Source organism: Microtus oregoni, unplaced genomic scaffold (assembly GCF_018167655.1).
Source record: "Microtus oregoni isolate MIOR12 unplaced genomic scaffold, Mior012 000008F_ref0000371, whole genome shotgun sequence".
Taxonomy (NCBI): domain Eukaryota; kingdom Metazoa; phylum Chordata; class Mammalia; order Rodentia; family Cricetidae; genus Microtus; species Microtus oregoni.
The window spans coordinates 53152388-53167883 of record NW_024543067.1 but is presented as its reverse complement, the minus strand read 5'-3'; the positions used below and the strand labels follow the sequence as shown (position 1 = coordinate 53167883).

Here is a 15496-nt window from a genome sequence, read left to right as displayed (position 1 = left end):
CAACAGGAGGATTATAGCTGGTCATTTGCAAAGAATTGAAAAATTCTGAAGACCATACCTTGGAAAGGAGCCATACAATGAAATGTGATTTTCTTGAATATCTATTTCCATGATCTTCCATTGCTTCTAATCCCTCAAAGAGAATTAAATACCAACACAGTCCAGATGATGAAAGTGTAAAACTTAAGAGGAGATGAAGTTTCTACCTAAGGAAGAGCATAAATTCAAAACCTTAAATCAGGAGTCTGGGTATCATGTGTTCAAGTGGGTTCCATAAGTCAGTAGGCCAAGTAGATAAAGCAAGATTTGATGAGGAAGAATGTGCTGACGTGGAGGCACGACGGAGAATTGGAGTTTACTCACATGATCTGAGGAAGCAGCATGGAGTCAGCTAAGCTGTCCAAAAGTGACAGGTAGCAAAGCTGAGGCATCAGAACTTCCCTGGAACCTAGCAGACATGGTAAGTAGTTAAAATGCTAAAGGACAGGGGAAAAGTAAACTAGATATACCATATGTGCTTTGATCAACATCCTTAGGCATCTGGAAAATGCAAACTAAAACTACTTTGAGATTTCATCTTACACCTGTTAGAGTAGCTAAGATCAACAAAACAAGTAACAGCTCATGCTGGTGAAGATGTGGAGTAAGGAAACACTCATCCATTGCTGGTGAGAGTGCAAACTTGTACAGCCACTGTGGAAATCAGGATGGCAGTTCTTCAAGAAGATGGGAATCAGTCTACCTCAAGATCCAGCTGTACCATTCTTGGGCATATATCCAAAGGATTCTGTATCCTATCAAAGAGATACTTTTCAACCATATTCATTACTATTCATTCATAATAGACAGAAATTGGAAACAACCTAGATACCCCTCAACAGAAAAATGGATAAAGAAAATATGGTATATTTACACAATGCGGTATTACTCATCTGTTTGAAAAATAAAATCATAAAATTCATAAGTAAATGGATGGAATTAAAAAAAATCCTAAATGAGATATCCCAGACCTAGGAAGCCAAATATGGTATGTATCTGCTTATATGTGAATATTAGCTGTTAAGTCAATGATAAGCTACAATCTGTTCAAACCACAGAGTTTAAGCATACGGTAAGGGACGAGGGTGACAGAGAGATCTTGTTAGGAAAGGGAAAAGAATAGATAGTTATGGAAGATGAGGTGGGCTAGAACAGAAGGATCAAGGAAGAAGGGGAAGGGAAGAGGAGGGCAAGGAAGGGAAGACTGGGAGAAACAGTTAAAATTAATGACCATTTGAGGGCTAGCATTGAAACCTAATGCAGTAGAATCTTCCTAAAATATAATACATATGAAGGAAATCTAAATGAAATAACCAAATAATGGGAGAGACAGAGCCCAACTGTACATCTCCTGTCACCAAATGAACCCAGTCCCAGGATTGAGTTACATCTAATTGAGTTAAAGGGGTCCCATAAGAATCCCCAAACAACCTGGCCTGTTGCCAAGACTATAGGTTGCTCTCCACAAACAGACAGCAAGGCCTCGTCACTGAAGACAACACTTTAACAACTCATTAAAAGTGGGAAAGTCAAGCTGTTACCTGCATGGAGCCTTCACTCCTACGTTCTAGCATATTTGGTGCAGAAGGTACTCTGAATGCTACCGAAAGAGAAACATAAACAGCAATCCAGTCATAAATTCTTTGATCTACAAAGGTGTCCTGCCTGTAAATTACGCTAGGGCAATGACGGCACACGGCTTGTAGGAGTGGAACCAATCAACATCTGATTTGACTTAAAGGCCGCTCCACAAGAAAGAACCCATACTTGACAGTGCCTGGGTGACTAGAGACTAGAGAGATAGCTTAGGGCATTAAGGGTAAGACCAAATACGACTGCTGTTCAAAACAGCAATAAAATGACTCCTAATGATATTCTACTATATACATAAACCAGCGTCTTTTGATCAGCCATCATCAGAGAAACTTCCTCCTGCAGCTGATGGGAACAAATACAGTGACCCACAGACAGATATTATGAGAAGAGTAAGAGACCTTGGAAAATTTAGCCCTAAGTAGAATGTCTCCATAAAAATCCCTCCTCTCAGATCTCAGGGAACCCTGATGAAGAGGAGGTAGAAAGAGTGTAAGAGCCAGAGGGGATGGAAAACACCAGGAAAATAAGACCCTTTAAATTAAAAAAGCTCACATGAACTCTCAGAGACGGAGGTAGCATGCACAGACCCTGTACTAGTCTGTATCAGGTCCTTTGCGTATATATTATGGTTTCCAGTTTAGTGCTTTTATAGGATCCCTGAGTGTGCTAACAAGAGGTCTCTGCTTCTTGTGCCTTCTCTTGGGTTCTTTTTTTTTCTTTTTTGTTTGTTGTGTTCAATTCTGATATTTTAGTTTTTGTTTTATCTTACTGTATTTTATTTTATTATTATCCCTTAGAAGTCTGTTATTGTTTTTTGTTTTGTTTTGTTTTGCTTTGTTGGTTTTTCAAGACAGGGTTTCTCTGTTGTTTTGGAGCCTGTCCTGGAACTAGCTCTTGTAGACTAGGCTGGCCTTAAAGTCACAGAGATCCACCTGCCTCTGCCTCCCGAGTGCTGGAATTAAAGGCGTGCGCCATCACCACCTGGCTGTTCTCTAATTAGAGACAGGAAGGAAGTGGTTCTGGATAGGACAAGTGGGGATAAGTAGAGGAAGTGGAAACCATAATCAGAATATATTATTCAGGGGGAAACTTTTTTCAGTAAAAAGGGAGAAAAGAAGACACACATGCTTAAAAATAAGAAAACAAAGAAAAAATAAATTGAACTGATTCTAATAATAAAACCTAAAATGCCATCTTGGTTGACTAATGATGAAAGTATCCTTCTTAACAACAGGTTCCCACCAGGCAGTAATAGCACACACCTTTAATCCCAGATCTCGGGAGGTAGAAGCAAGTAGATCTCTGAGTTTGAGGCCAGCCTGGTCTACAGAGTGAGTTTCAGGATAGCCAGGGCTAGACAGAGAAACCCTGTCTCAAAAAAAAAAAAAAGTTCAAGATTTATCTAAGATCAGTGGTATTTTGTGATTTCTGGCCTCAGAATGAATATTTTGAGTCAATGTTTAGTAGCTGGGAGAATCCTATTTCGATTCCCTGATTCTTAGAGTAGTATCTACTATAGCCTGAAGCAAGTTCCAAGTAGCAAATAGAAGCTCCTAGTATCAACTCAGCCCAACCCAGTCTCCCTTACTAAGCTAATAACCCAAGGCTACCGTCCTGGGGGACCCCAGACTATCCTACTACTGGTGATTACACACAGGCAGAATTGTGATTCCAATCACATCTGCTTAGTTTTAGTGGCTCCACAGACCGGAAGACGCACTCACGGGTGGTAACATTCATGACATTCTGGATACAGTAACTTGGCGGAGCTAAACAGTGCAGCCCTTGGAAGCTGGTCTGTGGAAAGTAGCTTAACAAAATCTTTTTCCTACCAGTCCCATCGTTAAAGATAATCAGAAGCAACTTAACTTCTTGTAGCAAAGAGAGAGGTATGCTACCCTTCATACCTCAGCCTACCCTAAACTGGTCTAGAGATACCCTGGGTGACTCAAAACACTAGAGAACACTGAGTTATTTTATTTCTTAGTAATGTGACAGAATTCTCAAAGACTTCCCACACCAGTGAGATCGGAAAGATCATGGTTCATGTCGTGATCCAGTTTCTAACGTAAAGAGCAAATGATTGCTCACCATACGTCTGCCTGTCCATCATGTATCTGACCTTCATGCCAGAGTAACCCAAATTGCATGGGCTTTTCTCCTCCTCCTCTCCTCCTCCAGGCAGCTGCTGTGATTTATGGCTTGCCTGCCCTAGGGTCTCTCCTTTAAACTCTAATAAAAATTGTCCACTTTAAATAGACTTTATTTGGGGGGGGGGTGGGTAAGTGGTTCCATCTATCAAAAGAAAAAGGAAAAGGCCAGATGAGTGGGTGGTTTCTGCACACATCGGAAGCAAAGTGACAAGTGCCACATGTCAAAATTTGCTTTCACCCTTTGCTCTGGAAACTCCCATGGTGCTGCCAGTTTCAAGTTCAGAATAAGGAAACTTTTGTCAACCATCCAGGCAGGCTCTCCTGCCACCCTTAAGTGTAGCAGACAACACCATTTACACGGTCAGAGATCAGGACAGGCAGGGCAGTCTCTGCAATGCTTGCTCTGCACAGCCACAGTGAAGGAAGGCTTCTGAGTGGAAGACCATAAGCTGGAAGGAAGCAAGTGGCTGAGATAACATCAGACAATAACCTGAGAAAAAGGGGCTCAATGTCCCTGGGGAAACATTTGCACAACGTAATAGCTGTTACTGCTGTTCCATGATATATCTGAGGATCATTTATTTTGTTTTAAAAATTGTTTTGGTTTTTTGAGACAGGATCTCACAGGCTAGCCTTAAACTCATAGCAATTCTCCTGCCTCAGCCTCCCAACCGTTAGGATTTTAGGTGTGAGCCACAATGCCCAACTATTTTAATTTATTTACATATTATGGGTTATCATGTAAATTTTTTAATATATGTAAGCATAGTATGTTTAAATCAGAATAAACATTGATCTCAAACACAAAACATCTATGATGACAACATTTAAAACTAGTATGGGGGGGGGTTGTATTTTGGTTTGGTTTTACTTTTGGTTTTTCAAGACAGGGTTTCACTGTGTAGCCTTGGCTGTCCTGGAACTTTACAGACCAGGTTAGCCTCTAACTCAGAGATCTACCTGCTTCTGCCTCTCAGGTGCTGGGATTAAAGGTATGCACCACCACTGCCCTGTTTAAAACTAATCTTTTTATTGTTTTTATTGAGCAATATCTTTCTCTCCACTCCCGCTCTCCTCCCCCTCACCTTCCATCGTCCCCCATGGTTCCCATGCTCCCACTTTACTCAGGAGATCTTGTCTTTTTCTGCTACCCATGTAGATTAGATCCACATGTGTCTCTCTTGGGGTCTTCTTTGTTGTCTGGGTTCTCTGGAATTGTAAACTGTAGGCTGGTTTTTCTTTGCTTTATGTCTAAAAGCCACTTATGAATGAGTACATGTGGTGTTTGTCTTTCTGGGTCTGGGTCACAGCACTCAATATGATGTAAAACTAACATCTTTAAAAGCATTTCCTACTCTAAAACAGCTACTGTTCCCTGGAAGACGGACTTCTTTGTAGGAGCAGGACTTGGATGTCTAGAGCAGGCTTCTGAGAATCTTTTTCCTTTAATATTTATTTGTTTGTGTGTTTTATGTATATGGGTGCATACGAGTATACACATGCCTGAGAAGAGGCCAGAAGAGGGTGTCAGATGGACCCCCTGAAATTGGAGCTACAAACAGTTGTGAGCCAGCTTGTGAATGCTGGGAATCGAACCTAGGTCCTCTGGAAGAGCAGTCAGTTCTCTTAACTGCTGAGCCATCTTTCCAGGCCCCTGTGACTCCTTTTTATTGGTCCCCAAATTGCACTGAGAAGCCAGAGAAAGGGGAGGGACAGATGCCCGATCTCTGGGTATGGCCAGGTTGAAAATAAGTGGCACCACCACGTACCCATCTGCCTGATATTTGTGAACAGATGGGAACACCCATGTATGTGCCCTACCCCCTATGTACTGAACCCTATTCCACATGAGATGGCCTTTTAACATGGGGTCTTTAGAGGCAGTTCAGCCCTGAGGCTGATTCCCTCATGGTGAGATTAGTAACCTCATCAGAAGAGAGACCTGGTGCCCATTCCTGTCATCCCAACACTGATAAGCAGAAGCAGGAGGATCACTTATAAGTTTAAGGTCGACCTGGGCTAAGTAGGGAGTTTCAGGCCAGTGTGGGCTTCATAGTGACACCTTGTCTCAAAAAACAAAAGCAGACAGAGCTGGCTTCTCCTGTCTCCCTCTCCATCATGGGAGGGAACACAGAGAAGACTGGTGTCTGTAGACCAGGAAGACCGCCTTCTCCAGGAACACTGGATTAGCCAGCGCCTGGATCTTGGTCTTTGAACCTCCGGAACTGGAGACATAAACATTTATCATTTAAGCCATCAGTCTCCAGTGTATCAGTGATAACTATGGGCAGCTCTAGATAATAGACAGCAGATTATGAGCGTGCTTTCTTGGAAGTATTTTTGGGTTTTTTTTCTTGTTTCTGAAGTAAGTATATGCTTTTGGTTTTTCAAGACAGGGTTTCACTGTGTAGCCTTGGTGTCCTGGAACTTAATTAATTTTTTAATTGTTTGAGAATTTCAGACAAGCATGCAATGCATTTGGTCATATCCCTCCTCTCCTGGATATGCCTCCACTCAGATACACTCCTCCACTCAGATACACTCCTCCTACCTCCTGCCCCTGCATTATTTCTTCTTCTTCTTCTTCTTCTTCTTCTTCTTCTTCTTCTTCTTCTTCTTCTTCTTCCTCTTCCTCTTCCTCTTCCTCTTCCTCTTCCTCTTCTTCTTCTTCTTCTTCTTCTTCTTCTTCTTCTTCATCCCACAGGTTCCAACTTGTGTTACTCATATACCTATGAATGTAGGGCCACACACTGGAACATGGTTGACCTATCAGAGACCATTAAATAAAATTTACTATCCCTGCTGCAGAAGCCACCAACTGTCAGTAGCTTCCCAGCCAAAGGTAGGGGCTTGTCAGTTCTTACCCCTCCATGCTGGAGTATTGACCAGCTGGGTTTAGGGCAGGTCTTGCACAGGCAGCTACAATTGCTCTGAGTTCAGCACTGCAGCAGTCCTGTTGCACCCAAAAGGCATCGGCTCAGTCTTTTACTACCTATGATCTTTCTGCCTCCTCTTCCACAATGGTCTCTAAGCCTCAGGAGCAGTAAGGGTGAGCTAGAGGTCTCATTTGTGACTAAGCGCTCCAAAGACTCTATTCTCTACATTTTGAACAGTTGTGAGTTTTTGCACTAATGTTTATTCATTGCACAAAGAACCTGCAGTAATCATTCTATTGATACAGAGATGCAAACATAGATGGTAGTTTGATACTACGACCACTCAGCAAAATAATAGTAGTAGTTTTGCCACAGGATACCAGCCCTGGATTCCTTGGTAGATTTACAGTATCAGGCACACATTTCCCCATGAAGTGTAAGGCCTTAAATCCAATCACAAATCGACCGGTTAGTCCCATATCATGCACGCCACTATTGCGTCCCAGAGTATCTTGCCATGGTTGTCATTATAATTCACAACTGGGTAAGACTATTGCACTCCATCCAATAGCTTGCAAAGCTGCTTCGGGGGGAAGTTTCCTGATCAGTATCGACTTGATTTCTCATTGTCCTGGGTTGTGGACAATTTGTCCACTGTGTGGAGATATATTGCTGTGATTGGTTTAATAAAGATCTGAAAGGCCAATAACTAGTCAGGAGGTGTAGGTGGGACTTCCGGGCAGAGAGAGGAAGAAGGAGGAGATAGTCAATGAGACATGGCGGGAATCGGACGTACAGAATAAAAGAAAGGTAAAAAGCCGCAAGGCAAAATGTAGGTTGATATAAATGGGTCGGTTTAAGTTATAAGAGCTAGTGGGACAAGGTAAGACCTAGCTTTCATAATTAAGAAGTCTCCATGTCATTATTTGTAAGCTGGCCACTGACAACAAAGCTTCCTACAGTCCTCGGGTCATATTTTATGGTGTCTTCAGCAGCAAGCTCTTACCACTGGCTCAGGTGAGCAACCAAAAGCAATAACAATAGCCTGTAATATTTGGGGGGAGGGGCTGGTTCTCTGGGATACCCCTGACCAACAACTAGAGGTAGGCTGATCCACACATGGCACTGACCTTTTTCTTTGGCATCCTATGACTTGACACACAGTTTGAAGTCCTTGTGCGCTATGGCTTCAGCCGTCCTCTCCATCTCTCCAAGAAAGACATTAACAGTGATTGTCTGACCAGCTGAGCCTGCGGTGGCTGAGAAGCAAGGAGCACAGTAAAACTTCGGAACAGTTAGCAGCTTTTGGAGAAGGAAAGCAAGAAGGAGTGTGGAGGCCCAGGCAGCAAGAGCAGAACGTTTGCACCATTTCCCAAAGGAGGGAGAGCAGGGAACCATGTTCCCATCCCCTCCTTGCAGAGTTGCATGGACAGAAAAGAGTGCAGCGAGCAAGCAGAAGCCGGCTGCAGCAGGGGCATCAACAGAGAGGCAGTCCCCGGAGCCAAGGTGGCTGAGGCGCCCACATGCGAGTGCACGCCCTTCTGGGACTGGGGAGTTCTAGGCAGCATAATGATTTGTTGCTCCCTAACCACAGAGTTGTCAGTGGTGGCAGCAGTGGTGTTATTGTTGTGGTTTAGCGCTTGGCAGCCTCCAGGCGCTGTGCTCGCTGGCTCTCAACAGCGGTTCTCAGCAGCTCTCTGCCAACCCCTGGGCACAGCCTCCCCAGCACCTAAGTCCCAGGCAGGCTGGCCTCCTCCTCTTCCTCCTCCTCCTCTCCCTCCTCCTACGCACCCTCCTCCAGGACCCAGGCAGTGCACAGCTAGAGAGGGGGCAGACGGGATGCTGAGGTACTAATTGTATTAATGAAAATGGCAAACACACATCCTTTCCATCTGGCGGCACAAAAGAGAGGCTGTTGGGGATGCAATTACCCACTACAGGAGAGAGTAAAGTATTTGTCAGGTTTAGCAATAAAATTAATATCCCCCAATTACTAGAGCCTCGCTAATGAGATGAATACAAATTGCCTTCCTTAGCTGCAAGAAGAAGAACCTGTCACATAAAATCCAAAGTGCCATGTTTTGTTCGTTTTGTTTTTTTTCTAAACCTGAGAATCTCTGCCACCAAGACAGGCATTTTGTATGCCTGACAATTCAGAATAGAGAAGCTAGAGATTATGGTCCGGTGGCTGCTGGAGTCCCCTGCCATCACAAATGAGGGTGTTGGAGTGGGTGTCTTCTGTGCCAAAGGGCCCACAGCTAGCCCGCACCCACAAGACAAGATTGCTGAAGAGTCCAGCACATTGACCCACTTAGCCACTCTTCCCACTCTATCTTGCGGGTCTCCTGCAGACAGTGGTATAGTATCCCACTTTCCATCAGATAATGCAATTTCTGACATATTTTTCCTTTTGTGAAATTTGTATATAGCAAAAGCTGGGTTTGCTTTGAGCAGAGCATATGCTTCATATTTATTGGAATAAGTTTCCTGGTTCCTTAGCATTCTGTTCACTGATATTCCGTATGTTAAAAATATCTCTGCTTTTCCCCTGATACTCAGTAGTAGGCAGCCACAGTTTGCCTCTATAGTTTTTCTGGGCAGAAACCAGAACATGTTCTCTACAGCCTGAGGGAGTTTGCTATACCTTGGCAGAGCCTGACCTGATTTCCCACCCATGAAGAGAAATATGATTTTCTTGCTTTCCACCAGTTTCATAGATAATGATGTCAGGCAGCTTTATTCCTGGGAGCTGGGACCTTTATTTCAGAAAGGAAAAGTCAGACACCTTGTTTCTCACTATGGAAGTCTGGGACTATAATCCCTGGTGCCCGAGTCGAATGTGTTTGTGCAGGAGGTAAGGAAAAAGGAATCTAAACTTCGGTGCTTCTGAGACTCCAGGAGATGTGATGAGCTCAGCAGGTGTACTTTTCCCAGGAGGGGTGTGTTGGAATTCTCTGGGGGCCTCACTACCTGAGCCCATTGGTAGGTTGTCTCTGGGATTTCCCAGAAGTCCAATGCAATGCCCCTTTAGACACAGGAGCCACCATCTCAACAATGGGACATTGATTTTTACAACTCCAGCAACAAGGAACCAGCGAACAAGCCAGTACTGCTCACAGGAATAGAAACTGGAGTTCAAATGGCAGGATCAAAATCCAAACTCACAGTTCTGTGTACGAGAGAGAGAAAGTCAGGCAGGGACTGAGGTGGAGGGGGTGTGCAGTCATAACTAAGAGAAAAGAACAAATTCCTTGGAAGAGAATTCAGTGAAATGTGTCTTCATCTGTGCTGCTGGAACACATACACACACACACACACACACACACACACACACGCATGCATGCACACACACATGCACGCGCACTCCTACCTCTTCAAAATCTACTTATAAAAATCCCTATGACTCTGTTGTCTTGATGGAGTAAAGGCACTGTCCAGAGTAGGGCTAGCTCTTGATAGGCTGTCTTCCCAGCCTCAGCGAGAACCCTGGAGCATACCAAACATCCACTCACTGCTTTATATATCCTTTTGTCAATTGACTACCCATAATTTGATGTATCCTTCGGCATGTAAACAACTTCAGCAAATGTCTATTGTATACATGCTGTGCTGGGGATACAATGATGAAAAACAAAGCAGAGAAATGGCTTGCCCAGACCAACCCATCAAAGCTGATTCTGCCAATTACGAAAGCAAAGCCATTTTTTTTATGTGATAAAGAATTGAAACCACAGCTCCATCTTGGGCTACCTGGAAAATAGCATTCTCTGCCTTGGCAACAGCAGTTGAATCTCCACCTGGTCTCTGAGCAACTGCTACCACAAGTAAGAAGTGTATAAAGCAATATTTATTGAGTGCCTATTGTATGTCGGGCTATACCAGTTCTTCACATAGATCTCTGAAACAGACTCGTTGCTCTCATTTTACAGTTGAAAAAGCCAACCCTCAGGAGCTAGGGAAGTGTAGACTAAGATCACGAATTCGACAACTTCAAATTTGAGTCGGGCTACAGACACTAAAGTCCATGTTCCTTCCAGTCATCAGCTGACCACCTCCGTTTGGGGCTTTGGCCAGGAAGGATGAGGCAGCATAGGAAAAGAAGAACTAAAGACACTCTCAGGTGTTGTGGGGATGTCCATTGGGAAGGGAAACATGCAGATAGGCACTGAGAGATGGCACGGGGGCCAGTGGCTCGGAAATCAAGCTCTGGATACAATAGTGTTCCTGATGCATTTGTTTTATCCACCCCTGGAACCCGTAGGTGCAACCGTGTCCCCAGAGTCTCCAGTATCCAGTTGGAACTAAACCCCGTTCTCTCTGGTGTGTTCTAGGTGAGATGCTGTAGGAGGGCTGCAGCAGCAAGCCAGGGTGTGAGTAATGAAGGAACTGCTTATGTAAGAGAGATCCACACCATCTAGGGTATGTGGACCTCTCTGGGAACCAGAGCCAGAATCTTTCCCAAGTTTCTGTCTCACGTTCACGCACATTTGGGTCAATCCTCTAGAGCAAGCCATGGTCACCTTCTCCAGTTTTCTGAACACAGACGTGTTCTTCCTTCTTTTTCTCCAGGAGAGAAGCCCCCAAGGCAGGCCAAGAACCCAGCAGAGCTCCTGCTGAGCCTCCCAGCTAAGGCCTCTTTCACTTTCACATTCTCACATGGCGCCTCTCTGGGCTCCTGCCCAACCCTAGTTTGTCGCTCAAGCGTCTTCAGCCTTTTTGGAAGCGCCTAAAATGACTGGTTCCCCCCCCCCCCCCCCAGGGGCCCAGCAAGGTTATCATGGCTTCTAATTATCACGCTGTGCGCAGAGGAGGGTTGTCAGCAGCTTCTACTTAAGATGAAATGTCTCAGCCTGGAACCCTGTTTTCCAATTCCTCCTCCGCTACTAATTACTTCTGTGTCCTGGGAAATTCACTTACCTCTCTTGACCTCAGTTTCTTCCTTCATAGCAGGGGATTAAACCAGATGTCTTAGAGAGTCTTCGCAGTTTCCTGATGCTGATCCCTTTACTTAGGAACCTGAACTACCTTGCATCTTCCTTCGTTCCGAAACTTTAGAAATGACAAAGCCCCGTGGGTTGGTTGCAATGGACCACATAAGCATGCTCACAAACCCAAGGCCCTTCCCAGCAACCATCTAGCCTCTCACTGAGTTAGCCCTCTTCCAGTAAGTTCTCTGAGAGATTGGGCTCCAGCTACCCCACTAGGGAGGGGTGTCGCCCTAGGGCATTCCTCTCTGACCCCTATTCTTTAGCCTACACCTCCTCTCCACACTTGGTCCTCTGCCAATCCAGCCTATAGGAGGTGCCTTTGGCCCAGCAGGTGGCTGCCTACGAATCAGTCCCTCCCGGAAATTGGAGGAGGCCATCTGGAAGAGACTTGCTCCTCACCCGAATCACCCGCATCTCAGCCACAGGACAGTTTTGCTCTGCTCCGCACGCCCTGCGTGGGCAGGCTCCTGTTGCTAGGAGAACCTGACCATTTACATTTCCTGCTGTTTTTATTTTAGATGAGCAGCCACACTGCTGCAAGAACACGGGGTATTTTAAGAGAGACAGAAAAAGAAAGGGTGAGGGGAGAACCCAAGGCGAGCCCTCTTTCTCAAGCCCCCCCCCCCCACCAAATACACGGACCAAAGTGATAACCACACCAGACTCCAACACAGTCAGCTCCTTGCCTCCTCTTCCCCCTTCCCAGAGCAGTTCTGACACCTTCACCAGCACCTTCCAGTCACATGGGAGCATGACAGCACAGTTTTCTTCCAGGAAAGGCAGAGGTCAAACCTCGAAACAACCTAACACACACAACACTAGTTTCCTCTTGTTAGAAATGCAGAAACACTGTGAGATCCCAAACACCTGGTGTCCAGATGCACTCCGGCTTTCTCCTTTCCTCTGGTTCATTCTCTCCCAGGTTTCTCAGACACATGTGGGATTTTTCCTGCGAGTCATCACAGAAACCTGAGTTACCTTCTCTTCTAAATTCCCAAGCCCTTATACCACTGCCTTTTCATGAGTCCAACAGTTGAGTCTTCTATCTCTGTGCTTCTAGAAGCTGATGGCTAAGTCATTTTAATGCTAGCTCCTTTCTTGCTTTTGTAATAATAGGTGCTCCTTAAAAATAACCTTTAAACTTCAGTGTGATAGTTTTTGTTTTATCATATATATATAATATCACATATAAACCATATATATATGTATATATATATACATACATATATGGTTTTTCAAGACTGGGTTTCTCTGTGGAACAACCCTGGCTGTCCTGGGACTCTCTTTGTAGACCAGGCTAGCCTCAAACTCACAGAGATCCACCTGCATCTGCCTTCCAAGTGCTGGGGTTAAAGGCGTGCGTCTCCACTGCAGCCATCTTATTATTTTTATTATGTTATATTTTAATATTATTTCTTAGAAGACTGTTGTTTCCTAATGAGAAACAGAAATGGAGTGGACCTGGATGGGCAGGGAGGAGGGGAAGAACTGGGAGGTGTAGAAGGAGGGGAACTGCAATCAGATGTTATGTTAGAAAAGAACCTACTACTTTCAATAAAACTAAAGTGATGGTGGTTCGTGCCTTTAATACCAACACTCAGGAGGCAGAGGCCAGAGGACCTCTCACTCCAAGGCCAGACTGGTCTACAGGGTGAGTTGCAGGACAGCCAAGGCTACACAGAGAAACCCTCTCTAAAATAATAATAATAATAATAATAATAATAATAATAATAATAATAATAAATAAATAAATAAATTAGAAAACTTTACCCCACCAGGCACATACTGATCCCCACAAAGAAGTATATGCCATGAAACCTCCTCTACCACCAGAGAGCTCTATCCTTGGGGAGGAAGAGACTTTACACAACATGATGAACATGGTAATGAAGACATGAGACCATCAGAGAGTTGCAAGAAGGTTCCTAGGACAGGCTTGGGGTGAAGAGAATGGGAGAGAGTAACTAAGGCTGGCTTTTTAGAGCAGACCCTTGGAGAAGGATTGAGAGTCCACTAGAGATGTCCGCTGAAGTCAGACAAATCAGCTTGTGCCTAGGTGCAAAAACCTAAGAGAAATAACACCCTCTCCCTGTGATCCTAACCACACAGACTTTCAATTCACCCTCCTACATCTTTCCCAATTGTAGCTTTCTCAAGGAGGGAGAAATGGCTTCTCTTCTTTTGTCCATCTGTTCCAGATGTAGGGAGCAACGTGCTGTTAGGATGATGATAACTATCAGGGACCAATCTGTCATTCCTAGATACACACTGCAAAGCCCCCTGCCGAGCTGTGCTCCTTGGTGAAACAAGAGCCATTATTATTTGGCAGTTTCTTATTCTTATCGATATCATCACCATTATTATTTGGCAGTTTCGTACATGTATAATGTATTCCATTCACTTCCAAGCTCCCCGTTATATTCTTCCATCCCTCTCCCACTCCCACTGAGCCCCTTCCTCTTCCAACAAGTCCTTCTATCCCCGTGGCCTTTCATTGTTCTTTTTCATGTGTGACCCACTGAGATTAATTAGAGTGTGAATGAGGGGTTATTTACTAAATATGGGTAATTTACTAATTGCTGCACCAAAGCAGAAAATGACTCTTCCTCCCACAGCATCCGATAAGGGCTCCTAGCTGGAGGTGGGGCCCCATGAGTCCCTCTCCTATCCATGATGGGAGGTTGACAGTTTCCATCTTGTACAGATCTTGCACAGGCCACAGGTGCTGTGGGCTCATGAGCACAGCGGCCATGTCGTGGCCAGAGGACAGTGTTTGCGCAGCACCCCTCTGCACCCTCTTCCATTCTTTCCATCCCCTTAGGATGCCCCCAAGGCTTGGGATTTGGGGTTATATAGATGTCCTGTTTAGGACAGCGCTTTCAACAGTCACATAGTCTCGGACCCCTAACAGTTATGACTCTCTACAGTGACCATTGTTGAGTTCAATCAGAAGCTACTCTGGCCAAGGCAGACAGCAGCACTCATCTATAGGTACAAATGAAAACAGTTGGGAAGTGACTTGACATTGTGTCCATTTAGCAAAGCAACAATCCTAGGTGGCCCGCTAGAACCTATGACCTCCTCAGCCCTGGACTTTGGAACAGATTTAATGTAGTAGGTATGAGTTCCCTTCTAGGGAGGAGGGCCTCAGATCTAATTTAAGAAAGCAGTCGATTATATCCCATAGCAGAGAGACCACTGTTGCATCAGGGGGCATATCTGGCCTGGCCGGTTGATGATGTAGTTTCCAAGGTTCATAGCTGAATAAAACAAGCATCTCCTTTGTAAACCTCCTTTGAAAGAACGGGGCCCTGCTCAAAGACTAGCTCTGCCAGCCTCAGTTAGGGCAACCAGCTTCAGAAGCCCAGTTGTGAGCTTAGGAGAAGCCAAAGCACCCATTTCAAGGCCAGTTTTGTTTTTGTTGTTTTGTCTTGCTGTTGTTGTTGTTGTTTTGGGAGGTATACGAGACAGGTTTTCTCTGCGTAACCGTCCTAACGGTCCTGGAAGTAGCTCTGTAGACCAGGCTGGCCTCTAACTCTAACTCACAGAGATCCACCTGCCTCTGCCTCCGGAGTGCTGGGATTAAAGGCATGCGCCACCACCGCCTGACGCTTCCATTAGTTTTATCCGGGATTTGGACTTGGAATCTTCTTAACACTTCTCTCCCTAGTATCAATATTCTTATCTTTTCTGAGGCAGAGAATAACAGAAACTCCTGGTCGTCTACCATTTGCTCTTCTTTGCTCATTATTAACAAAAACACTGGTTTTGTGTGGAGCTACGTGTAGTCAGCTAGAAGATTATATTTTCCAGTCTCTCTTGCGGGTTTCTGTTACTTCCACCA

General features: G+C 44.7%; 1 protein-coding gene across 4 annotated transcripts in view; it reads right to left on the bottom strand.

Moving 5' to 3' along the window:
- Siae (sialic acid acetylesterase) overlaps positions 1–15496 on the bottom strand; it is a 100459-nt gene that overhangs the window by 71693 nt on the left and 13270 nt on the right. Inside the window, exons 1-2 of one of the 4 annotated variants that reach the window (XM_041657464.1) lie at positions 11582–11655; positions 7795–7923 (exon numbers count right to left, since the gene is read on the bottom strand). The exons of 1 other annotated variant lie outside the window; for it this stretch is intronic. The gene's annotated coding sequence lies outside the window, so the exon portion shown is untranslated. Of the gene's footprint in view, positions 1–7794; positions 7986–11581; positions 11656–15496 lie in introns of those variants that run through there. 2 more of the 4 variants (XM_041657467.1, XM_041657465.1) reach the window with 2 other exon arrangements.